This window comes from Hyperolius riggenbachi, chromosome 4, assembly GCF_040937935.1.
Source record: "Hyperolius riggenbachi isolate aHypRig1 chromosome 4, aHypRig1.pri, whole genome shotgun sequence".
NCBI lineage: Eukaryota > Metazoa > Chordata > Amphibia > Anura > Hyperoliidae > Hyperolius > Hyperolius riggenbachi.
This window is the reverse complement of record NC_090649.1, coordinates 44701227-44715100: the sequence shown is the minus strand read 5'-3', so window position 1 is coordinate 44715100 and position 13874 is coordinate 44701227. Positions and strand designations below refer to the sequence as shown.

Here is a 13874-nt window from a genome sequence, read left to right as displayed (position 1 = left end):
CATTGTTTACTGCAAGCTCATAGTGATAACTAATTGCAATTAAGCTTTCATTAGAAACTTAAAGTGGACATGAACTCTTGCATAGGACTGAAGAAATACATAGAGGAATGCACCCTGTATGTATTTAGAGAGTGTAACCTGTTTAATTCCCCCTCATTTGTGTCTAATCACAAGTTGTAATTTGATCTCTCCCCTGTGTCACATGACTGCCTATGGCAGAGATGGCAGATAAGCCCATTTGAAAGCACGGGATGTTAACAATAAGTCTGCTTTTATGAATCAGGAAGTAGAAACTGTGCAGATTTATTTTAGCATTTGTATCAGCTGGAACAAAGAAATGTTTTATGTTTTAGGCCTCTTCCACACTGCAACGTTAAAGTCACACGTTAAATCAACATTTAACACAGAATAACAAATAATGCAATGAAGAATCAATGTCCTATTCACATTGCACACGTTGCATTGGTGACTAACGCTGCACGCTAAAGGGGCACTATGGCAAAAAAAATGTAAAATTTAAAATATGTGCAAACATAGACAAATAAGAAGTACGTTTTTTCCAGAGTAAAATGAGCCATAAATTACTTTTCTCCTATATTGCTGTCACTTACAGTAGGTAGTAGAAATCTGACAGAAGTGACAGGTTTTGGACTAGTCCATCTCTTCATAGGGGATACTCAGGGATTTATTTATTTTCAAAAGCACTTAGTGAATGGCAGTTGCTCCGTCTAACTGTCAAAACACCGTGTAGCGAGCAGGGAAGCTGGCCAGCATCATTTTTAAGGGAATATCTTTATAAAGAATAAAAGCTTTGCTGAGAATCCCCTATGAAAAGATGGAGTAGTCCAAAACCTGTCACTCCTGTCAGAATTCTACTATCTACTGTAAGTCACAGCAACATAGGAGATAAATAGTTCATGGCTCATTTTACTCTGGAAAAAACATACTTCTTATTTGTTTATGTTTGCACATATTTAATTTTTTTTTTACCATAGTGCCCCTTTAAGTGAAAGTGCTGCATGCAGTGCATTATACACGTTATTAGCTGCGTTGGACTTTTTGCACATGCTCAGTAATGACTTTTCATTGCCTGTATTCTCTACTGTATGCGATGATTATGGGGCATTAAGCTGCGTTGCGACTTTTTGGGGGTGTAGCGTTGTAATTTGCGTTGCGACTTTAACACCGCATCAAAACGCAATGTCCTACTGTGAAAGAGGCCTAAAGGTTATCATGTTGTTGGCTGTTGTATATGTTTTAGAGCAGAGAGGACATTCTGCGTTCAGGTCCACTTTAAAGGACCACTATCATAAAAATCTGTAATGTTTAAAACACATACATATAAAATGTACATTTATCCCAGAGTAAAATGCACTATTAATCAGATAATTGTGCTCCCCCACCCTTTCATGTGCAGCAACCATTGAATGGGCAGCCCCCTCTTTCATGCGTAACATACATGCACAGTAGCCCCTTTCTTTCGTGTACAGCTCCCTTCTTCCACACTACTCCCCATTTGCTACCCATCTTTATATATATCCGCAGCCCCCCCTTCCATATGAAGCAGCCCCTCTTCAATGTCCAGCCACTCCCGGGGACAGAAGCCGCCCAGGGCCCGGCCCTTTGTGATCTGCAGAGTAGAAGAGAAGCTCTTCAGCAAAAATAAACCTATTTAGTAGGAAAAAGTGTGAGATGCTGATAATATTTTTAGAAAAGCAACATGGCAATAACTACTCATCATGGAGGCCCCCAGAAAGACTTTGAAAGGGCCCCCCAACATTCACACCTCTTTCTTTGCCTACCCCTATTAACCCTCACAGCCTTGAGGCCCATTTTCAAGGTTCCTGAAACAAATGTGGCTATCATAATGTTCATAACCATAACAAGTGTAGCCCCAAAACCCCTGATGTGAAGAATGGACACCTTTATCAGAGGGAGCGGAGTAGTAGTTGGGGCCCCCTTACAGCTCTGGGTCCCTCTGCAGTCACAGGGGCTGCTCCCTTGTAGTAATGCCTCTGATGGCAGTGTTTAAGGTTGGATGACACTGTGCACTAGTGACACAATGTGCCTATCATTCATAAAGCATTTCCGCATGCAGAAATGCTGAAAACAACTGAATTTACAGAGCACTTAGCAAAGTGCCCATTCATAAAAGCTGTTTCCGCATGAAAAGCTGACATTCCTGAGCAGAGCGATAAATTACCGTCTTCTGCGGTGATTATGTTAATAAATGTCACCATAAATCAATTCATAAAGATTTGAGCAAGCGGTGTCAGCACGGAGATTACCGCTCCCTTTGAAGTATCGATAACCATGCGGAGAACAGCTAAGCTAATGAGACAGACCTCCCAAGCAGCAGCTGCAGCAAGAGCAGAGCAAAAAAAGGCATTCCGGAATACCAAGGCTGTGTTTTTTAACCCCTTCAGTACCTGTTTTCAGATATATTTCACATCAGAAAGTCTGCATGTGTAACATTTTTTTGAAGTTCCTCTAAGTTGGGGCAATTAAATAGATTGTTTAGAAAGACTAATAGACAGATTCAGCACAGATTCAGGGCAAGGAGAGAAAGTTTTTAAAAAATGCACATGTAAACGGATGCTGGGGCTGCCTCTTCTATAGTAACGCTGTCTCTGGAGGAGAAAATGTATCAACTCGGCAGCTTCTGATGTTACACAAACATACCGCTAGCCCACCGCCTGCCTAGTTCGGGAAAACACCAAACTTGTATCACAACTGTAAACATTTTTATGAATGACACAGACACAGACACAGAAGTCTAAACTACCAAATGCGGTATTTTCCCGCACAGATTTTTTTTTTACGAATGATAGCCAATGTATATAGGCATGGCAGAGTTAGGCCCAGTGCACACCGAGCGGTTTTTGGAGTGATCCGCTGGCCGCATCCGCCTGGAAAAATGCTTGGCTAATGTATTGCAATGGGATGGTGCACACCGGCGGTTTGAGGTTTTTGCCAAGCCGCAAACGCGCCTCCTGCTGCGCGTTTGCGGTTTGCTAAAAAACCTCAAACCGCCGGTGTGCACCACACATTGAAATACAATAGCCAAGCGTTTTCACTGGCTGATGCGGCTGGTGGATCGCATACAAAATCCGCTTGGTGTGCACCCGGCCAAATATCTGCTCTCTGCTCCCAAAACCGCTAGCGTTTTGACGATCTGCTAGCGGTTTTGGTGTGCACTGGGCCAAAGTGTGAAAGCACAATTATCACCAAGGCCGGATTTCTGGAAAGGCCACCAAGGCCTGGGACTTGGGGGGGGGGGGGGGGTATACAGCACAAGGGGGCACTTGAACAAGAAAGAAAGGGTATACAGTACAGGGATGGTATGTATGGATGTGGGGGCGGCACAAAGAATGAAAGTGGGGCCCCAATATACTTGGCCTAGTGGCAAAAAAAATCCGGCCTTGATTATCACAAACATACCTTGCCATTGTTTTGGGACTGTGGTTTGGATACATATAAAATCGGCGTTGGGAGACTTGAGTGCAGGATACAGCCGGTAAGGCGGCGTTAAATACTATTCCCCCTCCAGGTCCACTTAGATAATTAGGGATGGTCATAGTCAGGCAACTTCGCTACGCTGGAACTACGTGAAGTTTTACACAATTACGCTTCGCCAAACTACAGCTTTGAAATCAAATATTCGCTTTGCATGCATTTCGTAGAATACGCTTTAAAATACGCAATTACACATAGTGCGAAGCGTATTGTATGCAAATGCTTATGGCCACATGCAGAAAATTATACGCATTAATTCCTCTTAAATGCTTGTATCGTGAACTCTTCTATGCCTACATTCCCCTTTCCAATGCGTAAATTTGTAAGCATACAATCGCACACGGAAAATTAGACGCGAGTAACGCATTCGTAGTTGACTACGCAATACACATGTTAACTACGCGTAGTGGGCGTAAGCTACGCATAGTGGTATTTCGCTACGCAAAAATTCGTAAGCATAGTTTTGAAACTGCACCTACAAACTACGATGCGTAGATGCGAACTACGATGCATAAATTTGCACTGGCGTAGTTTCTGCTCATCCCTGTAGATAATGCGGAATTATGTAATTTGGCTTCCAGCTATTGCTGGAGGCCGATAAATGTAACTTCAGCTCCATCTTCTGACGGCACCGAAGTTACTCCCTGTGCGCTGCTATAGCCGTAATTCCTATTACGGCCTATGGTGGCGCCGGCTGCGCCCAAATCTCCTGCGCTGTAATTACAGCACTCCTGTGGTTTACCCTTCGGAAGCTTTTACCAATTAACAGTTCACTAATATTATAAGTGTGAAAGTTTGGATGTTTGGATGTTTGTTACTCGATCACGCAAAAATGGCTGCACGGATTTGAATGAAATTTGGCACACACCTAGTACATTACCTGGAATAAAGTATAGGATACTTTTTATCCCCTTAACCAAAAAGGGGGCGGAGACAAATACAAATTTCACTGGAAAATGTAAACAGCAGCCATTCTTACACTGTTAATGGCGGGGGGCCCAGTGGTATAAGGAGTCCTTAACTACTACCCTCCCCTCTTTCCAGTACAATTTTTGTGGCTACATGGATATGGATATGTAGGTCATGGTGGCCACTATTGTTTTATTACCCTACCAAGATGGGGACCCCAGGCTGTGAGGGCACTACAGGGACTCAAGGGAAGAGGTCTGATTATTGTTGGGTACCAACAAAGTTTTTTCTGGGGGTCTCATGATTTACAGTTATGCCTCTGCAAATGCACCTAAATTGTTCCCAAATATATATGTATATGGAGGCTGCCATACGTATTTCCTTTTAAGCAATACCAGTTGCCTGGCTATCCCTCTTATCCTCTGCTTTTAATACTTTTAGCCTTAGACCCTGAACAAGCATGCAACAGATCAGGTGTGTCTGATATATTGTCAGATCTGACAAGATTAGCTGCATGCAGGGCTGCCAGGCAACTGGTATTGTTTAAAAAGGAAATACATTTGGCAGCCTCCATATTCTTCTCACTACAGTCCTTAAAAAAAAAAAAAAAAAAAAAAAAGAGTACGTTTTTGGCTAAAAAGTCTTCTTCAGACTCTAATGCTGTAGGCTCTACTGCTACTCTATTATCTTAGATTGCACATAAATAAATATGTACAGACTAGTTTAAAGAGGTTCCGAGATACACTTTTACTCATTGCATAATTGTGCTCCTTTCCTATTGTTTATAGGGCATTCCTCAAGCCAAATACTTTTTTTGTTTTGTTTTAATACTCTAATTCCCTATAAACTAAACAAGCCTCACCCACAACTTCTCCAGTGCCTTGGCACTCTCAGCTCCATGTAGCAAGGGCTTATGGGAGCTCAGTCTGGGCAAGACGAGGAGGAGGAGGAGGAGGAGGAGGTTACTACCCAGAGATTTCAGAGGCAGGGGGGAGGAAGGGAGGAGAGTAAAGTTTTAACAGGCTGAGGGCTGGAGATGCTATCAGCTTGCCTGTGTGTAATAATGACAAACAGAACATGGCTGCCCTCATTGTATCACAGGCATAAATAATCATAAAATGTTGAAGTTGTTTGCGGCCAGATTTGCTGTGTAAACTATCTAAACTTTAGATAAGATATATAGACAAGTTACTTATTATAGTTAGTTTTTCATCTCGGATCCGCTTTAATAATGCAAGCTTTGTATCTTACCACCTCTATGTAATATGAGGGACTTCCTAAAGTATACCCACTCAGTTTACCCTTCTACTACATGGGTTTTGTAAACTTGTACAATCTAGATTGTGTCATTAGTGGGCACCTTTAGGGTTGTTTGCATATTATTTGTCATGTTTTTATCTCAAAATTTAAGCCTAGCACACACATCCAGTTTTGATTGGCCAATTTTACCACCTCTATGTAGAGGGGCCCATACACCTAACGATTTTCCCATGAAGTCTCCACAGTGATCGAATCGGCTGTGAAATCGCCGCGCACACCACTCACAGAACGATCGATTTCCATCCGAAACCGATCATTCCCGTCGATTCCCGTCGATCCGTCCGTGCGGAAGATTTTTCTCGATCGTCGGGGATCGGGAGTGCATCGATAGCTGCGTTTAAATGCCCGACGCAATACAGCGGGTATACATTACCTGTTCCGACCGGCGTGAGTCCCCTGGTCCCCGCTGTCTACTTTCCGCGCTGGGTTCCGGACCGGCTGCAGCTACACAGAACTTCCTGTCCCGACATGAAGTTTAAACAGTAGAGTGCCCTCCACTGTTTAAGCTTCCCCTGGACAGGAAGTTCAGTAGCTGCAGGAACGGTCTGGAGCCCGGAGCAGAGAAGAAGACAGCTGGGACCATTGGACTTGTGCCGGCCGAACAGGGTCGCAAGAAGCGTGTGGAAAAACCAAGGCGCAAAATAACTGCCCATGAACTGAGAAAAGTCAAGCGTGCAGCTGCCAAGATGCCACTTGCAACACACACAAGCAATAGAACACAGCAGTACATGCATCCAGCTACATTTAAGTGGTCAGCAGGTGCTCGTCAGCCAAACAGGATGCCACTTGCCACCAGTTTGGCCATATTTCAGAGCTGCAACATCACTGGAGTGCCCAAAAGCACAAGGTGTGTAATACTCAGAGACATGGCCAAGGTAAGAAAGGCTGAAAGACGACCACCACTGAACAAGACACACAAGCTGAAACGTCAAGACTGGGCCAAGAAATATCTCAAGACTGATATTTCTAAGGTTTTATGGACTGATGAAATGAGAGTGGGTCTTGATGGGCCAGATGGATGGGCCCGTGGCTGGATTGGTAAAGGGCAGAGAGCTCCAGTCCGACTCAGACACCAGCAAGGTGGAGGTGGAGTACTGGTTTGGGCTGGTATCATCAAAGATGAGCTTGTGGGGCCTTTTCGGGCTGAGGATGGAGTCAAGCTCAACTTCCAGTCCTACTGCCAGTTTCTGGAAGACACCTTCTTCAAGCAGTGGTACAGGAAGAAGTCTGCATCCTTCAAGAAAAACATGATTTTCATGCAGGACAATGCTCCATCACACGCGTCCAAGTACTCCACAGCGTGGCTGGCAAGAAAGGGTATAGAAGAAGAAAAACTAATGACATGGCCTCCTTGTTCACCTGATCTGAACCCCATTGAGAACCTGTGGTCCATCATAAAATGTGAGATTTACAAGGAGGGAAAACAGTACACCTCTCTGAACAGTGTCTGGGAGGCTGTGGCTGCTGCTGCACGCAATGCTGATGGTGAACAGATCAAAACACTGACAGAATCCATGGATGGCAGGCTTTTGAGTGTCCTTGCAAAGAAAGGTGGCAATATTGGTCACTGATTTGCTTTTGTTTTGTTTTTGAATGTCAGAAATGTATATTTGTGAATGTTGAGATGTTATATTGGTTTCACTGGTAAAAATAAATAATTGAAATGGGTATATACTTGTTTTTTCTTAAGTTGCCTAATAATTATGCACAGTAAGGGCTGGAACCCACAAGAGCGTTTTTTTGAGCATTTTGGCAGCGCTGCGATACGCTAGCGTTTTGCCAAAACGCTCAGCTGATGTTGATGGATGGGGCAACTTCCTCAGGAGCGTTTGCGTTTCCCAGAAACGCAAACGCAGGACCTGCAGCATTTTGGGAGCGTTAGCGCTTCAATGTAAAGTATTGAAACGCTAGCAGAAACGCTCAGCAAAACCTAAACTGAGCAGTTTTGCTAGCGTTTTGCGGTTCAGCACACTGTAACAAAATTAAAAATAATTCACAGGACCAATCAGGATAAAAACGCGAAACGCAAAACGCTACACAACCAATGAGCAAAAAAATACACTGTTGCAAAACGCGACCGAAAACGCGCATGAATCCGCTTGCAAACCGCTCAGACAAAACGCTAGCGGTTGCGTTTTGCGTTTGCGGATTTCAGTGGGTTTCAGGCCTAATAGTCACATGCACACACAGATATCCCCCTAAAATAGCTAAAACTAAAAACAAACTAAAAACTACTTTCAAAAATATTCAGCTTTGATATTAATGAGTTTTTGGGGTTCATTGAGAACATGGTTGTTGTTCAATAATAAAATTATTCCTCAAAAATACAACTTGCCTAATAATTCTGTACTCTCTGCATTGTCAGATCTGACAAGATTAGCTGCATGCTTGTTTCTGGTGTTATTCAGACACTACTGCAGCCAAATAGACCAGAAGGACTGCCATGCAACTGGTATTGTTTAAAAGCAAATAGATATAGCATCCCTCTCACTCCAGTTGTCCTAATAAAATCTATTAAAAATCAATTCCTATTGCTTCCCCAGGTGCACCCCCCTGCCTCCTCTTCCTGCTAATGCTGCTCTCCCCAGGGCTGCATGCAGAGCATTAAGTTGTTTTGCGAAGCAATTGTATTGCAAAATAAAAGGTACACTTAAAATATTGGAAACCATGCAGGGATGTTTTCATTATTGTCCATTAGTGGTGGCATAGTGGATAGCACTCTTGCTGGGTCCCCGGTTTAAATCTCAGCCAGAGCACTATTTGCATGATGTTTGTATGTTCTCCCCATGTCTCTATGGGTTTCCTCCCACATACCAAAAACATGCTGGTGATACGTTAATTGGCTTCCACCCTTAATTGGCCCCAGACTATGATACATACATAGACATAGGACTATGGGAGGGATTCGATTGTGAGCCCCTCTGAGGGACAGTTACTTACAAGACAATATACTCTGTACAGTGCTGTGGAAGATTTTAGCGCTATATACATACTAAGGCCTAGTGCACACCGAACAGTTTTTGGAGCGATCCGCCGGCCGCATCCGCCTGTAAAAACGCTTGGCTAATGTATTGCAATGGGATGGTGCACACCGGCGGTTTGAGGTTTTTGCCAAGCCGCAAACGCGCCTCCAGCTGCGCGTTTGCGGTTTTCGGAAGCGTTTCGTCCTCAATGTAAAGTATAGGAAAAACGCAAACCGCTCTGAAAAACGCTAGTTCAGAGCGGTTTGCCAGGCATTTTTGTTACAGTAGCTGTTCAGTAACAGCTTTTACTGTAACAATATGTGTAATCTGCTACACAAAAACGCACCCGAAACCACTAGGCATGTTTAGAAAACCTCTCTAAACATACCTAGAATCGCTCTGAAATCAGCTCCCAAAACCGCTAGCGCATTGTGGTACTGCTAGCGGTTTTGGTGTGCACTGGGCCTAAGTAATAATTGGTGTGCTGCAGGTGTGATGCAATTTTTCCCCATCACAATCGTCATGCCTGAAGGACTTTTTGTGTGATTGCCTCTTATAGAAGCTTTTGAAAATCATATAGCAAATATGGGATTTTTCGTTGATTCAAAATATTTTCCTGGCCTTATTTTCTTCTTCTGTTGGAAATTCCAAATGCAGCGCAATTGCTATGTACACCAGGATTGCAATTGTGTTTCCTACTCTAAAAAGCAGCTCCAAACAAATTCAAACTTTATGAATGAAATTACAATTTTATTGGTACATATTCTCAGGGGTTACCAAAACGTTGTGTTGTTTGTTTGCTATATAGCTGCTTTTTCGAGATTGGATGTGTGTGGGGGTGAGACAAGCCCTTTTTTCCGACCTGTGAACTCCCTGCTGAAACAAACATATTCCCAGAGGCCACTGAACCGCTTTGCTACTCTTAGGGCTGGTTCACATGGGGCGATTGCGAGGCTCGTCGGTTAAGCTCTGCCCATACAAGTGAATGGCAGTGCTTGTTCTGTACTTTTACCTTCGTTTGCGCGAATGCTGTATTCCGACTTAAGATTTTTCCCGTCGTTTCAGCTGACCCTGGACCAATATGAAGCTTCCAGGGTTGCTTACCGCCACATCTCCGTGTCCCCTATGGGGGTGACAAATGCAGATTGTCGCAGAAAGCCATTGAAATCCGCCGAATGCTTTTCTGTGCAGAAAAAAACAAACGCGCACTGGCAGAAAAGCATTTGTCCGAGACACTGCGGGATGCCCAACAGTCGCCTGCATGAACCATTCCCTAATGGAAAAAAAGCCCTTTGAGCTGACACGCACCTCTCCATCAGGCACACTTCTTCCTCTGTCCTGCCGTCATCTCAAGGTGCATGTAGTGACCCGGAAGCATGTACGCACTTATGTAAAGTGCTAGTTCATGGGGTCATTACAGCCAGCAGGAAATGACTGCAGCACAGAGGAAGGAAAGCACCGGCTGGAGAGGTGAGTGGTAATGGACAAGTGAAGTGAGAGGGAAGTGAAACTGCCGTTCAGAAAGATGGCGCCTTAATTGGCAGCCATGGCCACAGGATTCTGGCTTTTTCTTGTTTTGCTTCCCTTCTCCCTACCAATTCACCTTGTTTTCCCCCTGAAGGTGTGCAATGTGGTCCGGTGTAGCCTGAGACGCTGGTGCGGGTCGTGGGGAGTCCGGGATCTGGAGTTTTTCCACCTTGCTGCTGCCTGGGTCCACTGTCTGTACAGGGATAGGCCGAGTGGAGTCCACCGCTGCTACCCAGGAGGTCGGGGCTCCACTGTGGTAGGAAGACACCATGCTGATCGGGAAAACTTGTCGCCGGATGCTTCTGTGACAGCCAGATTATCTTGACCAGCCCTGCTGAATGCTGTCCAGGAGTCGGGACCCGCCACAGAAAAGAACAGTACTGCACCTCCTGAACTGGAACACCTCGGCCAGCACCGCCAGATGCCAAATGTCAGCAATCAATATCCTTAGCAGTGTCAGCCACGAAGAACTGTCTCATCACTGCTGAACCTTCGCCTCCCTCTGCCCCCCCCCCCATGTCTCCTTAGGCTGCTTTCACAGTGAGACGTTACAGGCGCACGTTAGTGCAGCCTGTAACGCAGCCCACCGCACAGTAATGAAAAATCAATGGGCTGTTCACAGTGCCCACGTTGCGTTACAGTGTAACGCAGGACGTCAGTTGAATGTGCTGCATGCTACGGCGTTATGCGCGGCTAAGCCGAGTTAGACTGTGCGCACATGCTCAGTAGTGTTGGAGGAGGAGGTCTTCCCTCCTCCTCCTCAGCCAGCCACATGGCTAATTAATATTCACTGCACGGTGTGACGTGCAGTGTTTACTTCCTGGAGCGCCGCTCTGTGCGGCGATTGGCTGGCAGGACCACGTGATGGCGCATGCGTCCAAGAGTACACATCACGGCATCACAGACGCCAGAGTGAGCTGCACAACGCGGCTCACTCTGACGTCCACATCTAAGAGCACCAGACGTTGCGTTAGGGGCACGTTATGCGACCATAACTTCCCCTAAAACGCAACGTCTTGGTGTGTAAGTAGCCTTAGGGATGACAGATGACTGCCAAGTGCAACTGGTGGCGCCGTAGTATGGCAGCCTCGGCTCTTGGCTTTCGGGCATTATTACCCCCCCCCCCCCCCCCCCCCCATCCTTTAAGAACCTGCATGAGCCCAAACCAATTCCGGGTACAACCTCCTGTTTGTACTTGGCACAATAAAGGATTCTGATTCTGATATGCAGGCTGCCATATTTATTTCCTTTCAAACAACACCAGTTTCCTGGCTATCCTGCTGATCCTCTGCCTCTAAAGGTGCGTACACACATGCGACTATAGTCGTTTGTAACGATCGTTCCCCGATCTTTACCAACGACGATCGTTACAAAAAACGAACCAACGACTATTAAGGCAAACGACGAACGAGGCAAATCGCTACAAAACAAAGTTCTGTCTTGGCGGATTTTTACCACCGACGATCGTTAGCAAAAGTGGTACATCGTTGGAAACGATCGTTCGTACCAGGCTGGACATGCGTATTTCACTTTTTCTCCAAGGAACTTTACAATTTTATGCGCAGGCGCATTAAGTGCTTTTACGTGGTGTAACGTTCGTTCTAACGATGTGATCGTTACACACTTTTTACAACTAACTTTACTTCGGTCGTTCTTTCGTCAATTAAAAGTTCGTTCGTCGTCCTCAACGAACGATCGTTGTCGCATGTGTGTACGTAGCATTATACTATTAGCTATAGCCCCTGAACAAGCATGCAGCAGATCAGGTGTTTCTGGCATTATTGTCAGATCTGACAAGATTAGCTGCATGCTTGTTTCTGGTGTTATTCAGACACTACTGCAGCCAAATAGACCAGCAGAGCTGCCATGCAACTGGTATTGTTTAGGAAATAAATATGACAATCTCCATATCACTCTCACTTCAGTTGTCCTTTAGGCCCCTTTTGCACTAAAGGCTCATACACAAATCAGACCATAGTCTTTGGAAAATGAAAGATCACAGACCAATTGTCCCCCTTCCATGTAGTATTAGAGCCATACCTACACAGTCTATTCTATTGAGCTGAACTCCCCATCAGACAGAAATCTTTGCAAGATGCTGCACACAAAGATGCTGTACACATGCAACAGATCAGTATCTGCAAAAGATCCGTTCCTGCAAAATGCATTCATAGTCTATGATATCTGCAGATCTCATACACACCTTGTTTAACAGACATTCATCTGCAGATCACATCCACCAGGATGGATTTTCAGATCTGCAGATGATTGTCTGATCTGCAGATGAATGTCAGTTAAACAAGGTGTGTATGATGATCTGCAGATCTCATAGGCTATGAATGCATTTTGCAGGAACGGATCTTTGGCAGGAACAGATCTTTTGCAGATACTGATCTTTTGTGTCTGTACAGCATCTGTGTGTGCAGCATCTTGCAAAGATTTCTGTCTGATGGGGAGTTCAGCTCCATAGAAAAGACTGTGTAGGTATGGCTCTCATACTACATGGAAGGGGGTAAAATTGGTCTGTGATCTTTCATTTTCAAAAGACTATGGTCTGATGTGTGTATGTGGCCTTACAGTGGGTGGCAACGAGAACATGTGCAGGAGCAAGTGCAGGAGCAAGCAGTAGGGTACACCAGCGGTAGATGAATATCTATACCCCTGGGACTTCAGATGAAGTCCTGCAGGATGTAGATTAATTGCACTTGGTGCAGTAACTTGTTAAACGTTGCAATAACCAGGACAAATTGCCAAATCAAATGTGTGGCTTTTATCCACATTAGAACGTTTTATTTTAAAACTATAATGGCCAAAAACTGAGAAATAATGGATTATTTGTTTCTTATTATTCCCGTTAAAATGCATTTAGAATGAAATGATTCTTAGCAAAATGTACCACCCAAAGAAAGCTTAATTTATAGAATATTTATTATCATGTATCATTTTAATTTATTAGAACAGCCCTGCGTAACATGTTGGCGTTTTACAAATACAATAAATAAATATCAGATAAGTTATAGATCATTTTGTTATGATAAGTGGTAAATAAGTTATTGGCGAATGAATGGGAGGAGCACTGAAAGGTGAAAATTGCTCTGGTCCATAAGGGGAGAACCCCCTCAGTAGTGAACTGGTTAAGTAACAAACCTGCATGCAGAGTTTACATATTACAGAGCTGGAAGACTACATGCAGTAAAATGTCCTAGTGTCAAATAACAAAACACAACACAGCATATTACAGGAAGCAGAAGGATCTACACTAAGCAGAAGGCTATCGCTTCGGTATTTGCTCTTCGGACTAAACTCGTCTATCACAGTGACCGATTTCCGGGCAAGCACATAGATTCCTCCAGCAGCGTAACACAATAATAATCAGTACATATAAGGCGAGGCTCATATCCCAGCAGCAGCAGCAGACGACTTCAGGGAGATGCAGGAAGTGGCAGCGGAAACACACACAAGGGAGGCTCAGATCAGCTTGCAGCACTCTCTCTGCCCTGCAGAACTGTAAGTAGACTGAGGGGCCTCCCTAAGGGATGGTTAGATTAGCTCTATACACATGAAGGTGATTTATCTAGGTCCGGGTGCAGGGAAGTTGAAGCTGTGTTCACTTTGTTCGACCCATACTTTAGAAGAAGA

At 44.5% G+C, this 13874-nt stretch overlaps 1 protein-coding gene across 3 annotated transcripts in view; it reads left to right on the top strand.

Annotated features, from left to right (window-relative positions):
- The first annotated feature begins 721 nt into the window (after positions 1 to 721).
- The window catches only part of LOC137571191 (cytochrome P450 2C44-like), a 78951-nt gene continuing 65798 nt past the window's right edge, over positions 722 to 13874 (top strand). The window contains exon 1 of one of the 3 annotated variants that reach the window (XM_068280013.1): positions 722 to 884. The gene's annotated coding sequence lies outside the window, so the exon portion shown is untranslated. Of the gene's footprint in view, positions 885 to 13521; positions 13743 to 13874 lie in introns of those variants that run through there. The other 2 variants (XM_068280012.1, XM_068280014.1) reach the window with 2 other exon arrangements.